The sequence below is a fragment of the Callithrix jacchus genome, chromosome 1 (genome assembly GCF_049354715.1).
Source record: "Callithrix jacchus isolate 240 chromosome 1, calJac240_pri, whole genome shotgun sequence".
In the NCBI taxonomy this organism is placed as follows: domain Eukaryota; kingdom Metazoa; phylum Chordata; class Mammalia; order Primates; family Cebidae; genus Callithrix; species Callithrix jacchus.
This window is the reverse complement of record NC_133502.1, coordinates 196,755,707-196,775,839: the sequence shown is the minus strand read 5'-3', so window position 1 is coordinate 196,775,839 and position 20,133 is coordinate 196,755,707. Positions and strand designations below refer to the sequence as shown.

Below are 20,133 nucleotides of genomic sequence, written 5' to 3'. Positions count from 1 at the left end.
TCTTTCTGACAATGGTAAACAGAACATAATGAGGTAATATTTAAAAGCCCGAGATAGATGATAGTTTTTCCCCAAGTAGCAAGGGAAGGTTGTCATGCTACAGAGTGGTCCTCCTTCACCAAGGGCTTGGTGGATAGAGGATCATATCAATCTCATCCTTAAATGAACTTAGCGTTTTAAAGACAAAAGACAGCGGGCTCTACAGAATGCTTACCTCTCAGCTTTTGGTTGAAGCTGAAGATAATAATAAACAAAAGCTTGCAGTGTGGTGTCTGGCACGCAGGAGGGAGTCACTAATGAAGCCTGAGGGGTGTGAAGATCTACTAGGCTGTGCTATCCGAGAAGACAGGAGGCCAGTCTGCTTTATTCAGTATTGATGTTTAGCACGCTGCCTGATGCTTAAAAGCGTGTGTTGCTTGAATATACTTTATATCTGGGATCCTCAAGATCCCAGATGAGTTAAATGACTTCATCACCCTATGCTTCGCAGATGAAAAATGAGACTGAGAGGCACAGTCCCTGTACTACGCTTCCACAGTCAGTGGGTCAGTGGCCGAGCCAGGCTGTGTCCCCAAGTCCCATTGACATTGGTGCCACAGCTCTAGACCACTCTATTAAACTGTCTCTATAAAGAGTAGCTCTTTCTCTGGGCTCTGCGGGGAAAAAAAATCAAGGCTCAGTTCCTCTCCAGCGCTCTCAGCTCTGCTTATCAACCAACCTGGAAGAAGCAATTGCAATGAGGAGATTCCCCTCAAGGAACAAACAGTGTCCTCGTTGCTTTGAAATTTTGTAACTCCACCTCATCCCATTCTCCTTGGAAGTTGCCTACAAATTTGAAGCTTGGATGATCCCCGGTTCGACACAGCTTGTTCTCGTTCATGGAGGAGAGCTAACTTTCTGTTGCTTCTCTAACATATGTTTATCCAAATTAATCATAGTAACGGGATTGTACATCCCTGGCATGGGGCTCTGCTGCCTGGGCAGATTTTCTTGGCAGGGAAAGTGAGCGGGCACACAGGACTCGTGAATGGGGTGGGCTCAGAGCTAATTTAATTGAGCTCTGGTAAGAAACTGTGGGTCCCTTTCCATAGGGCAAGGATTATGGAATAAGAAGGAGGTAAAAATGCAGAAAGCAAGTGATACAACAGAACTGTCTCCTGGGGCTGCAGGATTTATTCATGGTCCTGGGACTCCCTGCTCTGGGCTGATGCTAAGCAGTGTGGCCTGGGACTTCTAAGCAGTCACCCAGACTAGAAACCCCAGAGACAGAGACATCCAGAAATCCTCCCTTTTTCTCAGTCTCCACAGCCAATCTGTTTCTAGGTCCTTTCGTAGCCCCTCCTCTTGGCCTGAGTTCACCCATTATCATCTCTTACCTAGACTTTTCCATCAGTGTTTCCATTGTCCTCCAACCCCTCCTAGTTCTCCTTTCTATTGCATCATCTCTTTTGCAGCTGGTATGATCTTCTTAAAAGGGAAATCTACTCAAAACCCATCAAAGATTTCTCACATCTTTATCATAAAACCAAATCCAGAAGCCTGGCTTTCAGATTCCTTCATAGCTAGTCCTGGTCTAATTCTATAGTCTCATCTCTTGGCACCTGGACTCACTCCTCTTGAGCATCAGAAGACTTCCTCACCTCCATGTTACTGCATCTTGTTTCCACGATCTACAAATGCACTCCAGACCTGGTTGCCCTTACATAATTCCTAGGAGTTAATCCTTCATGGTTTCTCAAGGAACACAATCTATCTCTCTAGGAAAATTTTTAGGCAACCATGAATTTGGGGTTCACCACAAAGGGGCTCAAACATATATTTGAAGAAAAATTAAGGACACATTTGCATTAAGATAGATTACACTAATAAGATGTTAATGACCAGGATGATAGCGGATTCAAGCGCGCCCTTTTGAAATAGACACAGATTAAGTTTCAGCCATGAGGCCAGGGGCAAAAAATGCTGAAACCACTTTCCTGGGTTTTTTCCTCTGTAAAATAGGTATAGTAATATTACCTACCTTATTTTTTTTAATTAGGTAAAACATCTGATGCTGTATCTTTCACACAAACATGTTTAAGAGACAGTAGCAGTGATGAGGAGGATGGTCGATGACGATGACAGTGGTAATAGCATAACCCAAGTGCATTTGCAGTACCACATGGTCCAGTTTTGGAGGAACGTGACATTCAAAGAACAGTTTAGCAGCGAAAAGGCACTAAAAGGCATTTCCAATATTTGTCTTAAAAAGACACCCAATTCATAACTCACAACAACATGTTTAAAGCCCCCTTTCAATACCTCTTATCCTTCCACACAGTAACTGCTTCAAAGTGATTCCCTTCCCAACCTCTCCACAATTCTCAACTCTTAGTAAAAAACTCAGCAAGCTGCCAACTTTACCTCTTCTTTCTTTCCTGTTCTTTTTATCTGTGGAATAAATGTCTCCACTCCCACTCCTTGTTTCTCACCCCCGTGAGTTTTCCTTTTTGTGTAATAAATGTCTGGGGATGATGGGAATGCTGAGTGAACAATGAAAACATTTTCCTTAGTAGGGGAAGGAAGGGACGGAGTGAGAATATACATCCATTTATCCCAGTGCAACAGGCCAACCCATAAAATGATATAAACACTAAATTGGTGAATTGTCACCGTTATCTTTGGTAATCAGCCCAATAAATTGGGATGACCTTTCTTAGTCGACAAGAAGATAATGTATGAAATTATCAATGCCATCTCTAAACAACTTGCAGCCAAGTTGGAAGGAAACCCATCCTCCAAACCTGTACCTTTAACCCCTAAAAAGCCAACCCACAGCACAGCCAAAAACAGAAACTAGGGAGGTTTAGGATAGTGAGAAACCACACCCAACTTCCATTCTACAAAGATCTACTAAAACAACAAAAAGAAAAAGACACCATTTAACTTAGCACTTGCCTTTAAAAATCTCTTCCACAAAGGACCTCAAACATATCCAAAGATGCATATGCAAGGACATTCATTACAACACGAGAGAAGCAAAATACCGAAAACTATCCAAGTGTTCATCAAGGGGACTGGTTAAAAAAATGATGGTCCATGCGCACAATGGCATATTATGGTGATATTTTTGTGCTGATACAGAAAAATCCCCAAAATACGTTTCTAAGTGCAAAAAGTAATGTGTAGAAATATTTAATATGCCCAAATTTGTATTTGTACAATTCACACAAACGCATACCTTTGTAAGACCCATACCTTTAAAAATTTGTGCATTTTATATTTATGCTTGTTCATGCATTAAAAATATATCAGGAAGGATTAACAAGAAATCACTGGGAGTGATTACCCATGGGGAATAGGGCCAGGGGTAGGAGTAGGAAGGAAACATTTTTCACTGCATGTGAAAAATATATACTTCTTTTTTCCTAGGCAAGTCTTACTTTATAATGAAACCTTTTCTTTCTTTCTTTCTTTCTTTCTTTCTTTCTTTTTTGAGACGGAGTCTTGCTCTGTCACCAGCCTGGAGTGCACTGGCACAATCTCGGCTCACTGCAACCTCCGCCTTCTAGGTTCATGCGATTCTTCCGCCTCAGCCTCCCAAGTAGCTGGGATTACAGGCATGTGCCACCATGCCCAGCTAATGTTTTTGTATTTTTAATAGAGACAGGGTTTCACTGTGTCGGCCAGGATGGTCTTGATTTCTTGACCTCGTGATCCACCCGCCTCGGCCTCCCAAAGTGCTGGGATTACAGGCATGAGCCACCATGCCTGGCCGAAACCTTTTCTTTTTAGGAAGAGGATCTCACTCACTTGGAGATAGACTTGGATTCCAATCCCATCTCTCTCCTTATCAGCTCTGTGAGGATCTCACTCACTTGGAGATAGACTTGGATTCCAATCCCATCTCTCGCCTTATCAGCTCTGTGAGGATCTCACTCACTTGGAGATAGACTTGGATTCCAATCCCATCTCTTTCCTTATCAGCTCTGTGACTTGGCAAATCATTTCACTGCTCAGATCTCTGGTTTTTCACTGTAAAATGGGACCAATTATCCATATCTTGTCTGGCTGTGATACCACACACCTAAAATACCTAGCATGCATCTACAAGTTAATGGATACTCAATAACTTGTGGTTTTATGCTGTGATCAATGTCTTGAAGTCTTACTCGTATGTAAGTATTACATATGTAACAGTCTTCGTTCCTTCCTGTGACCTGTCTCCCGAGCTTGCATCCTTACCTCCCTCTCTCTTGGAACCATACCTGCCCTTAACTTAATAGCTTGTCAGGTTCACCTTCAGTACTTGCCTCTTCACATCATTTGTGACTCTTTCCAGCAGTTTTTCTACCTAACCTCATCCAACCTTTGATCCTACAACTAGGACCTATTCGTGGGTGGACCTTCTCAGCGTCCTTCATCACTAATCATAAGCAACAATAACACTATCTCATATTTACTGGGCATCTTCTACGCACCTGCCACTGTTCTAACATGTAATTCATCTAAGTACCTGAGAAGGTAAGGATTATTAGCACCTTCACTGTACAGAGAGGAAAACTAAAGGTGAAGTGTAATGAGGTTAAGAAAATTACCAAGAACGGGGAAGTAGCAGAGCTGTGTTGTGCTGCCTTCTATATTCCTCTGTGCCCTGTCGAGCAAATTCAGATACAGTAAGACCAGGAGGTCCCCAGCCTATCAATGCCATTTAATAATGACACATCCCCAGACTCTCATCTGTTCCAATAGCTTTGTTATTCTCTTCCGTAGCAACCTTCCACCCAACAGCTGCAGCAGAAGTGACTGCAGAAGGCACACTTAAAACATTCCCCCAGCCCAGTACAGAGGCATGGCTGAGCTCTGCCATTATGCCAGGGTTCGACTGAACGCCGAAGCCTGCACGACATACTTTCAGCGTGTAATTATGACACTGTCAGTGCATCTGTGAGTCTGTATCTGGCCACAGATAAATGGCCTCCTTTTCCCCAAACTGCCAACTCATATTTATGTAGCGATTCTGTGGGAGAAATTAATGACGGCTCATCAGTTTCCATGCACCCATTGCCACAGCCTGATGGGTGATGTTCACCCTGGTTTACTTGTTTTATAATTTAATTTCTCGCAAGAGAGAAACAGTGCTGTGTTTCTGAGGCCGTTTCTTGTAAGAATTGAAATCAACTCAAGCATTGACTCTGAATCGCTTTGTAAGGAGAGCTGTATTTTAAAATTTAGAAGTTCCAGTGTGTTGAGTCTGCATTTTGACTTTGCAATGCAAACGAAAGTATCCACTATTTTGTACTTGGATACCAGTCACTGTGCCCAGCACTTAGCATATACTTTCCCATTGAATTCTAAGGGCAGGTACTTAGAGGAAACAGTGGCTCAGAGAGGAAACATGATTTGCCCAAGGGCACTCAGAGGTGTGGTCCAGACACAAACTCCCACCTCCGGAGTCCCAGCCCAGTGATTATTCATTTCTTCGTTCAGCCACTCATTAGTGTCTCCCAGCGCTGGGCACTGAGGATTCCATGGTGAACAAGATGGTCTCACTTCTGTACTTATGAAACCTTTAGTACTGTTTTAGCAAGAGCATGTCATGCTTGTAAAGTTTACAAAATGCATTCGCACCCATTTTCTCATTTTGAGTAAACTTACTATACTCCCCGATGCTTAAATAAATGGCAAATAAGACCTGAAACTCTGAAGTAGCCTGTTACAAAAAGTACATGCTCTTCCACCCAATCTTTCTAAAACCAGAGGCTTGTGTTTACTGTACTTGAGGCAACTGCACTGAAATTAAATTACCTTTCTTCTTTCATTCATTTCACCCCTGCTTTCTCTTATTCTTAAAATGCTCCTTGGGTCTCCAGATAGGTGATTTCTGTTTTCCGTTACCATTGCATCTCAGATGAACAGGTGCTGGGGGCTGCTTGCCACCTTGGAGACCTATCAGGTACCACCTGACAGCTGGGGGCAGCCCCTGAGTGACCGATCCCTGTCCTGGTAGTCTGCTATTCCCTCCTACATTCCTTTTTCAGATTTCAGGGAGTTTTCACCTTTATTTTAGGTTCTGGGGTACAAGTGCAGGTTTGTTATATAGGGAAACTCATGTCATGGGAGTTGGTTGTACAGATTATTTCGTGACCCAAGTAGTAAGCCTAGTACCCAATAGTGCTGGGGAGGTTGTGAAGAAAAGAAAATGCTCATACCACTGTTGGTGGGAGTGTAAATTGGTTCAACCATTGTGGAAAGCAGTGCAGCAACTCCTGAAAGAGCTGAAAGAAGAGCTACCGTTCAACCCAGCAATCTCATCACTGAGATTCTATGCAAAAGATTATAAGTCATTCTGTGATAAAGACGCATGCATGCATATGTTCACTGCAGTACTATTTACATTAGCCAACACATGCTTTGTCTTGTATTTATAATGAGAGGTGATAACAAGCACGCACTCCCTGAGCATCAATTATGTGCTTATAGTCCTGTAGGTCAGGATAAAGAGTTGAGGGGTTTTGCCCCATGGTAAAAGGAAGCCGTGGAATGGTGGGTCCCAGCTGTGAGAAGGTCTGGCAGTTTCTGCGCCACTTTCATTTCTGCTCGGGGAGAAAGACCCCAGAGGCAGGTCATAGGAGTCATGCTCTGCACCCCACCTCTGTCCCTCAAAATTCCCCAGATGTCTTTAACCCCCAGCCAATGAAAACAACAGTGATCATAACAATGATGGTGCTATCTGTAAAACTAAGGCTTGATCTTAGGATCTGGGACTCCCCCACACATTTATCACGTTGGTCTAGAATCTGGGGACTCTTCAGTACATCCTCCAAGACTTTTCAGGGCATTCTTTTAAAATTATATTTTGAGTTTCTCTTTCATGCCAGGAAAGAGTCCTCATCCTCATGGATTTTACTTAGTAGCTGAATCAGACAAAAAACAAAACAAAGAAAGAAACAAACAAGAAAAAACCATGCAGACCAATAACTACAGTACGATGTATGATACCATAAAGAAAATAAACAGGGAATGGGTCTAAAGTAACCGGGGCAAGTCTGCTCTAGACTCTGAGGGCAAAGCACGTTGAAGCTGAGATGTGAAGGATGAGAAGAAGCCAGCCATAAAAATTCCAATGGGAATAGCATTCCACACACAAGGAACAGCACGAGAGAAGGCTCAGAGGTAGAAAAGAAACTGACAGGCAGCCAGTGTGGCAGGAATTGAAGAATGAAGGGAACATGGCATTAGATGTCAGAGGAGGTAAACAGGGACTAGGGTAGATCTATGCAATAAAAATAGGACACAAGCCAGAATATGTTTAACATTTCTAGATATTGAAATGAAAAGAAGTAACTGTGCAAAATTAATTTAAAAAATTTATTTAACCCAATATAATGAAATATTTTCATTTCAAGTTGTGTTTTATGTATATGTATGTATATACATACAGTTACTAATATGATATACTTTACATTTTTATACCATGTCTTTGTAGTCTGATATGCATTTATGCTTACAATATATCTCAGTTTGGAATGGCCACTGAAAACTTTAGTAGTTGAATATAGCTAGTGGCTATCTTATTGGACAGCAAGCACAAGGATAGATCATGGTGGTAACTGGTTATATTGGTGACACCTCCTCCAGACCTCCCAATGAACTACATCTCTCAATAGTCATGCCTTTTTGTAGCATCTGCCCCCCTCTCCCAGCTACCAAACACACATACAATAAAAATGAGCCAACTAATAGAATGCAGCAGAAGTGATGCTGCATAGTTTCCAAGACTTGCTTTGGAGTTCTGGAACCTTCCTTTCACCTCTTGTAATTCTTGCACTTGGAGGAAGCCTAAGCAGCTATGTGGAGGCAAACCCATGGAGGAGAACCAAGGCACCCAGCTGATGGCCCCAGTGGATCTCTGACAGCAACCAGCTTCAACTACCAGCCATGTGACTAAGGTGATGTTGGACTTTCCAGCTACCCCAGTGGGAAATGATATTATTTTAAGACCCTAGGTGTGGTGGTTTGTTTTGTGATAACATATAAGCAAAAATCATGGTAATAGTTTTGTTTTTATTTGGAGTGAGATAGGAAGAATTTTGAGGGAAGGGATGTCTTGATCTGACTTTATTTTCAACAAAATCACTCTGGTTATCGGGCTAAGAACAGACGGTTGGGGGAAGGAGTAAAAATGTAGAGCTAGGTGGGAGATGATCACAGCATGCAGGCAAGAAATGCTGGTGCTTCTAACAAGAGTGGCAGTGGCAGGAGTAGAGAGCAATGGACCTGCTTGGGATATTTTCATGGTAGAGTCAGAAGTCCCTCGGAAAGACTGGATAAAGGAAGCAAAATGGAGAAGTTGAAGAAATGTATGGGAAAGACTTGGGAGGCGCCTTTGAGGACAATTCAGAGGCTTTCACATCTGTCATGGTGCCCGACTTCAGAATAATTCTGAGTTAGTGCAGGTTCCTTCTGTCTCTAGAGGCCATAATTTATGGGATTTCCCCAGATTCACTGAGCGCAGACAACAATGTTCATCCTCTGCCCCCCAATCACAAGTGGGTAAGTGGATGAGAATGAATAAGTAACAAATATCCTAAGGTTTGTTGACAGTTGCTGTATTTTAGTGGCTGCATAAAATCTCCCCCATCCCCTGGCCCTCAACAGCTTCTGGGGTGCCACAGTTGTGCTACTCAATCCAAACTGATACTTACTGAAGTCATAAGCACAGATATTTTAAATAGAAACGGGTTTCCTAGCACAGTCAGGCACCTTTGCAATGAATAACCACTATTTATTTATTTAGCAGGAGTAGGGCCTCCATTTCTCCCCAATAAGAGGTGACATGCCTGTCAGTTGAGAGCAGAGCTAACTCATTGTATCGGTTACCTATGGCCAAAGGAACGCTGTCTAACAAACACTCACAGAAGCCCAGTGGTATACACTAGTAACTATTTATTGCTCATGTGCTTGGAGTTGTTGATTAGGTGGTTCTGCTCTGCTCTGCTGGTCTTGGCTGGGCTCTTTTACCTATTCGTGGGTGGCAGTCTTGAAGGTACACTGCTTACATCTCACATCAAAAAGAGCTTTATGTTCAGCTGCAAGAGCCGCAGTTACCCGATAGTTAGGAGTCACGACTGTCTTCAGGCTCTCTCTTAGCTTTCAAGCCAAGGCCCCACAGTTGGGGTGCAGCCAATGACTTAATGGAGCAGAGTGCCAGAGCCTGGCTGTTCTGTGCAATGCTTGATTGCTATACAGGAAAGGTTTTGCTCCAGAGCTCCCTTTCAGGTTGGCTGAACCTTTGTCCAACATGATCATGATCTTAGGCTCTCTGTCCAATTCTCTTCCCTCCTTTTATATAATAGGTATCTGATGGGCATTGAGGTCTAAAGCCTTTCCCCACCTAATTCTGCTTCTTTCACTTTTCTCTTTCACCATCTTGTATTCCTAACTCCATCTACATGTCTGTTTCTCAGATGACCCAAATGACACACTGGAGGTTGGCTTTCTGGCTGTCGGCAGGTCTTGAATGGCCTAGGATGTTGGAAGTGACTCACCTATGCTCCATATGACCCTCATGAGCCAGCAGGTCAGCCCAGGCGTCTTTCCATGGAGATGACAGAGACACAAGAGAGCAAGCAGAATCATGCAAGCCATCTTGAGACCTAGGCTTAAAACTGATATACCATATATTCTGCCTCATTCTATTGGCTTAAAAAAATGAAAAAGTCACATAGGAAGGAAATACTCTGCCTTGATGATAGGAACTCCGAAGTCACACGATAACCCAAGGGTATAGGGAGAGATGAATGACTGGGGCCATGATGACAATTTGCCACACACATGGCCATTGGACAAAGCATCTCAACAACAGGCATGCCCGCCTCTGCACCTTCATCCATTCATTTCCTCTCCTTAGAGGCCTTTTCTCCTTATACTTGAATATTTGCATTGTATGCAGCCTTCGGTAGCTATCCCAACCTTCTTCCTCTGTGAAATCCTTCCTGGCCACAGTCGCTGTTTTCTCCACGTCAGAACTGAGAGCCTTCAATGTGATGGTCAAATGCAAATGCAGATGCAGGTCTTCCTGGCTCCAGATGAATGGGGGACAAGTATTTATGGAACAAAGAAGTAGATACATGAGTGAAACTCAAGAAGAGACCTAAATGAAAGTCATCCTGTGTGAAAATGGAGATGATGTTTGTATCTTCTTAATAAGCTTGGTAAGGAAAATTTAAAAAGATACTCCACATTAAGCACTTAATACGTCCCAAGTATCTTATAAATGATCATAGACCTAAGTATGAATTATAAACTAAAACAGAAAGATGCTGGGAAAAAAAAGATGAGAAACTCTCAGTGACCTTTTGCGAAGGCAAAGATTTCTTAGAAAGGGTTTAGAAAGCATGAATCACAAAGGAAAAAAATAATAAACCGGGCTTTACCAAAAATAAAAACATCTCATCAAAATACATCTTTAAGAATACAAATAAGCAAACCACAGACTGTAAGAATATATTGCAAAACAGATATCTGACAAAGAACTTGCATCTAAAATATAAAGAATTCTTACAACAGGATAATAAAAAGACAAGCAACTCAATTAAAAAAAAACCTGAACAGACATATCATGCAAGAATATATGCAAATGGCCAATACGTTCTTGAAAATGTGTTCAACCTCATTTTTTATAGATGCCAGTTAAAAGTACAATAAGATACTGCTATACACCCACCAGAATGGCTAAACTAAAAGACCAGCGTCATCCAGTGTGGGTAAGGATGTGGAGGAGCTGGGGTTCCCTTACACAGCTGGCCGCAATAGAAAAGGGCACAGTAAAGCTAGGTGCAGTGGTGCATGCACATAGCCCTCGGGAGGCTGAGGAGCTCAGGAGTTCAAGGCCAGCCTGAGCAACACAGTGAGACCCCCAATTCTAAGAAAAAAAGAAGGCCAGGCGCTGTGGCTCACACCTGTAGTCCCAGCACTTTGGGAGGCCAAGGCAGGTGGATCTCGAGATCAGGAGATCAAGACCAGCCTGGCCAACGTGGCGAAACCCTGTCTCTACTAAAAGTATAAAAATTAGCCAGGCATGGTGGCACACACCTGTAATCCCAGCTACTTGGGAAGCTGAGGCAGGAGAATTGCTTGAAGCCCAGAGAAGGAGGTTGCAGTGAGCCGAGATTGCGCCACTGCATTCCAGCCTGGAAGACAGAGCAAGACTCTGTTTCAAAAAGGAAAGAAAGAAGAAAAGAAAAAGAAAACAACAAATTCTCAAGAAATTGCATACATATCTACCCTAAGGTCCAGCAATCCACAAGTAGGTATTTATCCAACAGAAACAAAAACAAGTGTCCATAAAAATCCTTGAACACAAATGTTCATAGCAGCTCTCTTCATAACAATCCCAAACTGGAAACAGTCTAAATATTCATCTACAGGAAAATAAATAAGATGACTGTGGTATATTTGGACAATGAAATATTACTCAGCAATAAAAAAAAAAACCAAACTACTGACTCATCTAATAACATGATGAGTCTCAAAAACGTTTTGCTGAGTGAAAGCAGTCTGCACCAAAAAAAGTAGATTTCGCATGATCCCATTTGTATGAAATTCTAGAATAGGTAAAAATAACCTATGATGATACAAATCAGGGCAGTGGTTGGTGGGGGGAGGAGGGAACACTAGACTGGGAAGGGACACGAGGGAACTTTCTAGGGTGATTAAAAACGTCCTGTCCTGATATGCCTTCATCCAAACAGACTGAACAACGCACTTTAGATCTCAGCAATTTCATTGTACACAAAGTAGACCTCAATTAAAAAATTAGAAACATGAGCTCTTGTCATTATGGTTTGTCACAGCTTTGTTGTGCACCAGGTACCAGGGTCTGGTGCCATGAAAGCAGGACCCTGCTTCTCTTGCTCCTGCTTAGTTCTATGGTGCCTAGCCCAGGGCCTAGCACATCAAAGCTACTCAATAAATGCTTGTTGAGTGACTTCATAAATGAATGAATGAATGAGTGTTTGAAGAGGGAGAGAGAAGGAGTGAAAGGAATTTCTGGCTTTCTAAAACTCGAGCTGGGAGAGATACTGTCCTGATATTCATAGCCTTCAAGCATCTCTGTTCTGGTTTGCCGGACAAACAGGGGCTTCTGTAACACTCATTGCTTATGTATTTACAAGACAGCCCTGGGGCTGCTTGGGAACTAATTCTGCCTCTCTATGAAATCGTTTGCATTTAGAAAAGAAGATGTAAATATTCTCCACTTGGCTGAACAGGACGGCTCCCCTGGGCTGCCCCAAACAGTCTTTAAGAACATCCTTTAACTTAGAAAAGTTAAATCTGCACGTTCTGCACATGTACAGCAGAACTGAAAGTATAATAAAAATAAATAAATAAATAAAAGAAGCGTCCAGGTGAGTTACACTCTGCAAAGGTTGACATTGAAGCCCAGGCCTGCCTGACATGTGGAGGGGGAGTGAACGCAGGGTGCAGTTCCAGCTGTGACACATGCTTGCTGGGTGCCTAGGGGCCCATTACTCTCTGAGCTTCAATTTCCTCATCTGTAGAAAGAGGGCACATGCCTCGCCTTCTCTGCCTTCTCAGGGTGGAGCCGTGATGGCAGCATCCTGGGGACACTCAGAAGGTGCAGATAGTCACTATTTTCTTGGCTTCTCCCACAAGTCATACTGAGAGGAAGCCCAGGGAAGAAAAGACCTAGCTCTTGCTGTACCCGGGGGAGCTGGGCATGTCACCTGCCAGGAGGCCATCTGCCAGGTTGTGGCACAGGGCACAGGCACTCATTTCTCCAGCACAACTTTCCTGTCGGTGCTGCCTGCTAAATTTACTCAGAAGCTCATTACTTCTCATCCCTGCACTGCTACCATTCTGGTCTGAGCCATCTTCATCCCTCACTTGGATTCATAACCTCTGAACTGGGCTCCCTGATCCTGTTCTTGTCTCCTTCGGCCTCCGGGCACCCAGCAAGCATGTAGTCAGAGCAGGAACTCACCCTGGGTTAACTACCCCACCAGGTGTCAGGCAGGCCTGAGGTTCAAGGCCAACTTTTGCAGAGCCTATTTCATATCCAGCAACAAGAGAGATCATCAAAAATCCCGGGTGAAATCATGTCAAAACTCTGCTCCAAAGCCAACACGCTCTAGGCAAGGGTGACTTTTACTATTATTATTATTATTATTATTATTATTCTGAGATGGAGTCTAACTCTGTCACCCAGGCTGGAATGCAGTGGCACGATCTTGGCTCACTGCAACCTCTACCTCCTGGGTTCAAGCAATTCTCCTGCCTCAGCCTCCCGAGTAGCTGGGATTACAGACACACACCACTGCATCTGGCTAATTGTTTTTTCTTTTTTTTTGGTAGAGACAGGGTTTCTCCATGTTTTGCAGGGTGGTCTTGAATTCCTAGGCTCTAGCGACCCTCCCGCTTCATCCTCCCAAAGTCCTGGGATTATAGGCATGACCAATCTTTTGGCTTCCCTGGGTCACACGTTGGAAGAATTGTCTTGGGTGACACATAAAACACCTAACATTAACAATAGCTGATGAGCAAAAATAAAAATCTCTAAAACAATCTCATAATGCTTTAAGAAAGTTTATGAAGCTGTGTTGGGTCACATGAGTCCCCGGGAGGGGGGTGTTGGACAAGCTTGCTCTAGGGTCTAGGGCAAACCTCATCCTAGTTTGGTCAGGACTTTCCCTGTTTCAGCACCAAAAGTTCTGTGTCCCAGGAGCCCCCTCAGTCCTGGGCAAAGCGAGATGGTCGGTCAGCCTAGATGACTCCCATCTTACTCTCAGCTAAAGCCAATGTCTTTACAAAGTTCTACAAGGCCCTCCATCATCTGACCCTCATCACCTCTCTGATCTTGTCCACTATTCCTCATCCCCTGGATCACCCTATCCCAGCCATACTGGCCTCCTTGGAGGTGCTCGAAGCCGCCATTCATGCTCTACCTCAGAACCTTTGCACTGACTGCTTCCTCTGCCTAGAGTGCTCCTCCCCAACTTCTAGGCATGACTGGTTCCTTCACTTTCTTCAAATCTTTACTTAAATGTCTTTCCCAAGTAGGCCTTCCCCTGCCCACTCTCTCTAAAATGCTCTCTGCACTATTTCCAGTGCCTCCAAGTCCCTTCTATAGCTTACTTTTTTCCCCTTCACTCTTTCAGTGACCTAATATCTTTTGTAGTTCACTTACTCCTCTTGTTTACCATTTGCTCCTCCCTCCACTATAATGTAAATTGCATAAGACCGTGAATTATCTGCTGTATTTACTGCTTTATCTCTCATGCTAGATAAAGCCTGATACCTAGTGGGTGTTTTGTGGATAAATTTCCTTGGCATCAACCATGAATTGGGTCCTAGACCTCACAGCTGTATGGAGAGAGCGCTGCGTAAACAGTGACAAAGCTAAGAGCAGACAAGAACCAGGAGTGGATAAAGAAAACATGATGTGTTTATACCATGGAATACTACTCAGCCATAAAGAAGGACTGGAATAAAGTCTTCAAGCAACTCAGATGGAGCTGGAGGCCATTATTCTAAGTGAAGTAACTCAGGAGTGGAAAACCAAATATTATATGTTCTCACTTATAAGTGGGAGCCCAGCTGTGAGGACTTGTGAACATTAAGAATGATATAATGTCAGTCTGGGCAACATGGCAGAAACCCATCTCTACAAACAAAATGCAAAAACTTAGCCAGAGTTGGTATTCTCCACCTGTAGTCCCAGCCACTCAGGAGGCTGAGGTAGGAGAATCACCCAGGCCCGGGAGATTGAGGCTTCAGTGAGCTGAGATCATGCCACTGTATTCCAGCCTGGGCAACAGCGTGGGACCCTGCCTCAATAAATAAATAAATAGTGATATAATGGACTTTGGGGACTCGGGGTCGGGGGGGAGGTTGGGAGGCAAGTGAGGGATAAAAGACCACATATTAGGTACAGTGTACACTGCTCAGGTGACAGGTACACTAAAATCTCAGAAATCACCACTAACAAATTTATCCATGTAACCTAAAACCCTCTGCAACCCCAACACCATTGAAATTACATCTACATATATAACTAAAATAAAAAATGCCTAAGGACAGAGAGAGGCACAAGTGGGCAGGAGGCTGTGGCAGCATTCCCAGCCCTGCCTGGAAGTCAAGGAAGGCTGACATCTGGAGGAAGGAGGGCAATTAGCAAGGTGAAAAGGCAGGTGAGACTAGTGTTAAGCCTCTAAGACCAGTGGATGGTCTTTTGAGTGGATGCCCCAAAACTACCTTTGCATGAATGAGCATATGAATGAATAAATGAGCGCTCCAGGTAGAGATAAAAGCATGCAAGAAAGCCCAGAAGGGAGGAAGACCAGGGTAGGATTGAAGCAGCATCCAGGGCAGAGGCAGGCAAGACAGGTAGGGACTGCATCACGCAAGAGCCAGATACAGTAACATCTATAGACATAGCACTGATATTGTGATGGTTAATATGGAGCGTCAACTTGATTGGATGAAGGATGCAAAGCCTTGTTCCTGGGTGTGTCTGTGAGGGTGTTGCCAAAGGAGATTCACATTTGAGTCAGTGGACCGGGAGAGGCAGACCCACCCTCAGTCTGGGTGGGCACCATCTGCTGCCAGAGCGGCAAGTATTGAGCAGGAGGAGAAGACGGAAAAGCAGACTTGCTGAGTGTTCCAGCCTTCGTCTTTCTCCCACGCTGGATGCTTCCTTCCCTCCAATATCAGGCTTCAAAAGATATTAACAGCCACAATAATAACGACAGCAGCTCACACTTAATGGGGTGCTTACAAAGTGCTAGTACCAATTCAAAGTGCTTTTTCATGCATCTATTTGTTTAATTCTCACATCACCCCTTGCTTTGGCTTTAGTCTTAATGCAGGCTCCCTAGGAAATGCACCTGGGGCAAGATTTAAATGCTCCTATGCTCTTGGAAAGGACAGTCTCAGGGCAGAGAGACTAAGGGAGAAGGGAAATGAGGCAGGCAAGATAAGATCAAGGTCAGTCAGGCATTACCAAGCTGATTACAGTAGTTGGTTGGCTAATGTGGTCTGCCCCCAGTTAGACTGCAAAGGAAAATTTCCCGGTGTGGTCCAATAGAAGGAGGAGTGGAGAGAGTGTAACTCCAGCCCCTTCAAATCTCCTGTTTCCCAGTGCTTAAAGTGCACCCTGCCAGGAGATCCCTACATAATATGCATGTGGTAGGAGGAGCCAGGGACCCTGAACTTTGGCTTCAGGTGGTGGGACTTGATGGACATGGAATATGTTGCCATAGCAACAGCTGTGAATCAGGAAGCTATTGAGATTCCAGGAGTTATATGAGACCAAGAGAACCTGAGAAGACTCATGAGATGGATCCAATGTTATCACTGTCCTGACTTTATGGCAGGAAATGGAGGCACAGAGAGGCTACGTAGCTTGACCACCCATCAGCTAGCCTATGGTGAGCTTAACACCACACCGAACAGAACTGGGGCCACTCAGAGTTGCAGAAAAAGAAAGAATATAGATCTAAATCTTTGAGACCAGAACTTGGAGGTGCTGTCAGGATTCTTTAGTGCACCCTAGTTATCTACAATAGACTCAAAGACTGAATTAGCCTCCAATCATTTCTCTCCAGCTCTAGGACGCAGCAAGAATTAGAGGGAAAAAACTAGGTTGAAGTCTGCTTCCAAATTACTGTGTGACTTTAGATAATAGATGCTCCTTCTCTGGTTGTGTTTCTGCATATAAAATAATGATGGGGCCAGTGTTCTGGTACCAGCTGGGCCCTGCCAGTAGTGTTTGCCCCTCAGCCGCAGGAAACATTCTTGCCTGTCCCCATCCATGCCCTCTAAACCCACTCCTGGGACTTCCATGCACAGGCATGGGGCATTAGCCATCATGCCCACAGAGCCCTAAATGAGACCACCCAGTGAACCACCAGCAGCAAGAATATCCAGTACTTCCCGTTATTAGGAAAGGACACATTTAAGCTCTAGAGGCCTTTGATGCCAAAAATTGGGTTCCCTCAAACACGGGAGAACAGGCTGGGCATCTATGGAACAATCCTCTTACCCTACACCACTTTTGAGGTAGGTCGTTTGAGATTGAACTGAACAATAGGGATGAATGCCTCCTAGGGCTGAGTGCTGCATTAGGCCCAGAAGGAGCACCCCCTGCCTGTGCTAGGGCAGGGAACTCTTTGGAACTCTTTCAGATGTTCCCTGCACTGGTCAGACAACCGGGCCTGGGACTTGAAGGAGACCAGAGTGACTGTCTTAGGAAGAGCATTGAATGAGGAGTCAGGAGCTCCGAACTCAAATCCCAACTTCTCCATTGCTAACACGGGTCAGTCACTTGGCCTTGCTGAGCCTCAGCTGCCCCTTCTGTAAAATGGGTATGATAATCCTTGTCCTGGTACTTCTACTGGCCAGATAGGCTCTAAAGATAGGATCTCTTCTCCCTCCCCTTATTACTCGAGAAGAAACCAAGACTTAGACGGGTTTAACAAACCACTTGAGGTTACACAGCTTAAAAAATGGCAAAGCCAGAAGTAAACCTAAATCCAGCCCTGGACACTGGTCTGCATTGCCTCCCAGATGCAGCAGGCAGGCCCAGCTTTGTTTAGCCAGACGGAGATGGTGCAGGTGAAGTGATGTGATTCATAGGTCCGTTCAGCCAGCTGACCTTATAGGAAAGCACTGTCTACACTACAAGCTAGGCCAATGGCAATTGTACCAAGAATGCCCGGGTTTGGAGCTAGAGCCCTGGATTCAAATCCTAGCTTCACTTCTCTGCATTTCTGTCCTCTCTGAGCCTCAGTGGCTGGTATGGGGGGAAGGCATTAACCTTGGGCCTGACCCCTTGTTACTTTCTCTCTCCCCACTAGCTGAACAATAAAAATTTCTCTTTAATTGGTAAGAGCCAACCACAAACACTGACTCAGTTTACCAAAGGTGAGGCCATTGTGCTTTAGGGAACCGCATCCTCCAGTGCCCTTCCACCCTTTCCTGCAGACGCCCTTTACACATAAGCTGAGGATTAAGGGAAAACCAAGGGCTTTTGGTAAACGCAGCCGTCTTTCCCTACCCTTTGCAGCAAGCCTAAGCAGCAAGACCATAAACTATAGATTCTAGGAGATGGACAGAGGGCTAAATAAGCCATTCCAGTGGATCCTACAAGCTGTAGGCATGATTTTCCCACCGAGCCCAGAATAAGACTACTGGGCCTGCATGCCGCCATTAACAAGGGAGCATTTTGAGTCGTTTTATATTTCTTCTTGCACATATAGGACACATGGAGAGGACAGTGGATCCCAACCCTTGTCTCTTAGAAGTGATGTTTGAGTATCACCAAGCACAGTGCCTATCTCCTCACAGACACACAAGGAATGGGAGCTATGACGATTCTTAACAAAGGGTGACAGGGTCATTGTGTCACCTTGTCACCGGGGCTGCTGTTTAACATCTGTCACTATGCTCTGAAGGGAGCTGCCCACATTGACAGCTAAATAAGCAACCAGGTCTAGGGAGTGGGAGTCCAATCTGACCTGTCCATCATGTTCTAAAGACAGCAGCGGGAGCCTGGCCAGGCCATTAATCACAACCAGAGCCTTCTATGGCTGCATCTGACATCCTTTGACACCTGCCTCTTCTAGCTGCAACAACAGTCTCCCCTCTCCTGTGCTTCCCATGTGCAACCTTTGGGACTGGGAAAGAATGCAGAGACTTAACTCCCCCTCCTTGAACTCTGCAAAGAGCCAGAGGCCTTGGAACAGGGCGGGATCTGTGTTGGTCTGGAGAGGACCTCTGAGGCTTGAGAAATGTATAGCTGGCTTATCTGAGTTCCTCTATCAGGAAACAGACCTTTGGGCCTCCTGGATGGTATCAGGGAGATGAGGCTTTCTAGATCACTGCACCCAGACAATGAGACACAGTGTGTGCCTGTTGACCAACTCCTCCTCCTTGTCCCTCCTGTTCTCCTTCCCTGCTTTATAAACCCCTAACTTTTAGTTGATTGGGGAGGGAGAGATTTGACAATTAGGCTGATGTCACCTCCAATACAGCTTTTCTTCTGGAGCAACATTTGTTGTCTCAGTGATTGGCTTTTCTGTGTGGTGAGCAGCCAGACCTAGGTTGAACCCCTGGAGTTTGCCAACAAAATTCTGGTTCTCTCATCAGGAATGCATTGCTTATGGCTCAGTGGCCACAGACCAGGAGCGCTTCAGAAGCCCTCCCAGCAGCTTCCCAGTCACACTTGGCCAGAGATAGGTTTCAGTCTCCTTCTCTTCTGCCCCACCACTGCCAGCCCCAACTGCATTCCTGATTGCCTAGGAAGAACAGACTTTGAAATCTGACATCTGCATCCAGATAGGAATACCTGGCGGCAGGAGCCTCGCCTCTCAATTTGGGGTAATTCTAACGGCATTTCCGGTATTGCAGGTTGGACAAACCTAACTGACTGGCTGAGAGTGGAAAGCACCCTGACTGTTTTGGTTTGAACACTCTTTGGTTTGTTATTTGCTACTGCAGTTAGTATTTTGACACCTTTTTGTTTCCATAACAAAGCTTTTCCATACAGGCATGGTGGCTCACACCTGTAATCCCAGCACTTTGGGAGGCTGAGGCAGGAGGATCATGAGGTCAAGTGATCAAGACCATCCCGGCCAACATGGGGAAACCCTATCATCTCTACTAAAAATACAAAAATTAGCCAGGTGTGGTGGTATGCGCCTACTCAGGAGGCTAAGGCAGGAGAATCACTTGAACCTGGGAGGCGAAGGTTGCAGTGAGCCAAGATCACACCACTACACTCCAGCCTGGGTGACAGAGCGAGACTTACCACAAAAATAAATAAACAAATAAAAATAAGAAAGCTTTTCTTCCCTGGCAATACTTGTGGTCTGTGATATGAGTAACTGGACCTAGGCCAAACCCCTGGTGTTCAGCAAAATATCATCCAGACACAGGAGGATGACCTGTAGCTGCTGGACTACTGGTCAGACATCAGGCAGTAGGAAACATACACATTTTCAAATATATTACCTACCTCCCCCAGTAAACCATAAGCTTCATCAAGCCAGGGCCTTTGCCTATCCCATTCTCAGCCAAATCTACAGTGCTTACAACAGTGCCCAGGACATGAGGTGACATTTGTTAAGT

At 44.6% G+C, this 20,133-nt stretch overlaps 1 protein-coding gene across 2 annotated transcripts in view; it reads right to left on the bottom strand.

Moving 5' to 3' along the window:
- MYO18B (myosin XVIIIB) overlaps window positions 1-20,133 on the bottom strand; it is a 397,224-nt gene that overhangs the window by 69,496 nt on the left and 307,595 nt on the right. The gene's annotated exons all lie outside the window — the stretch shown is intronic.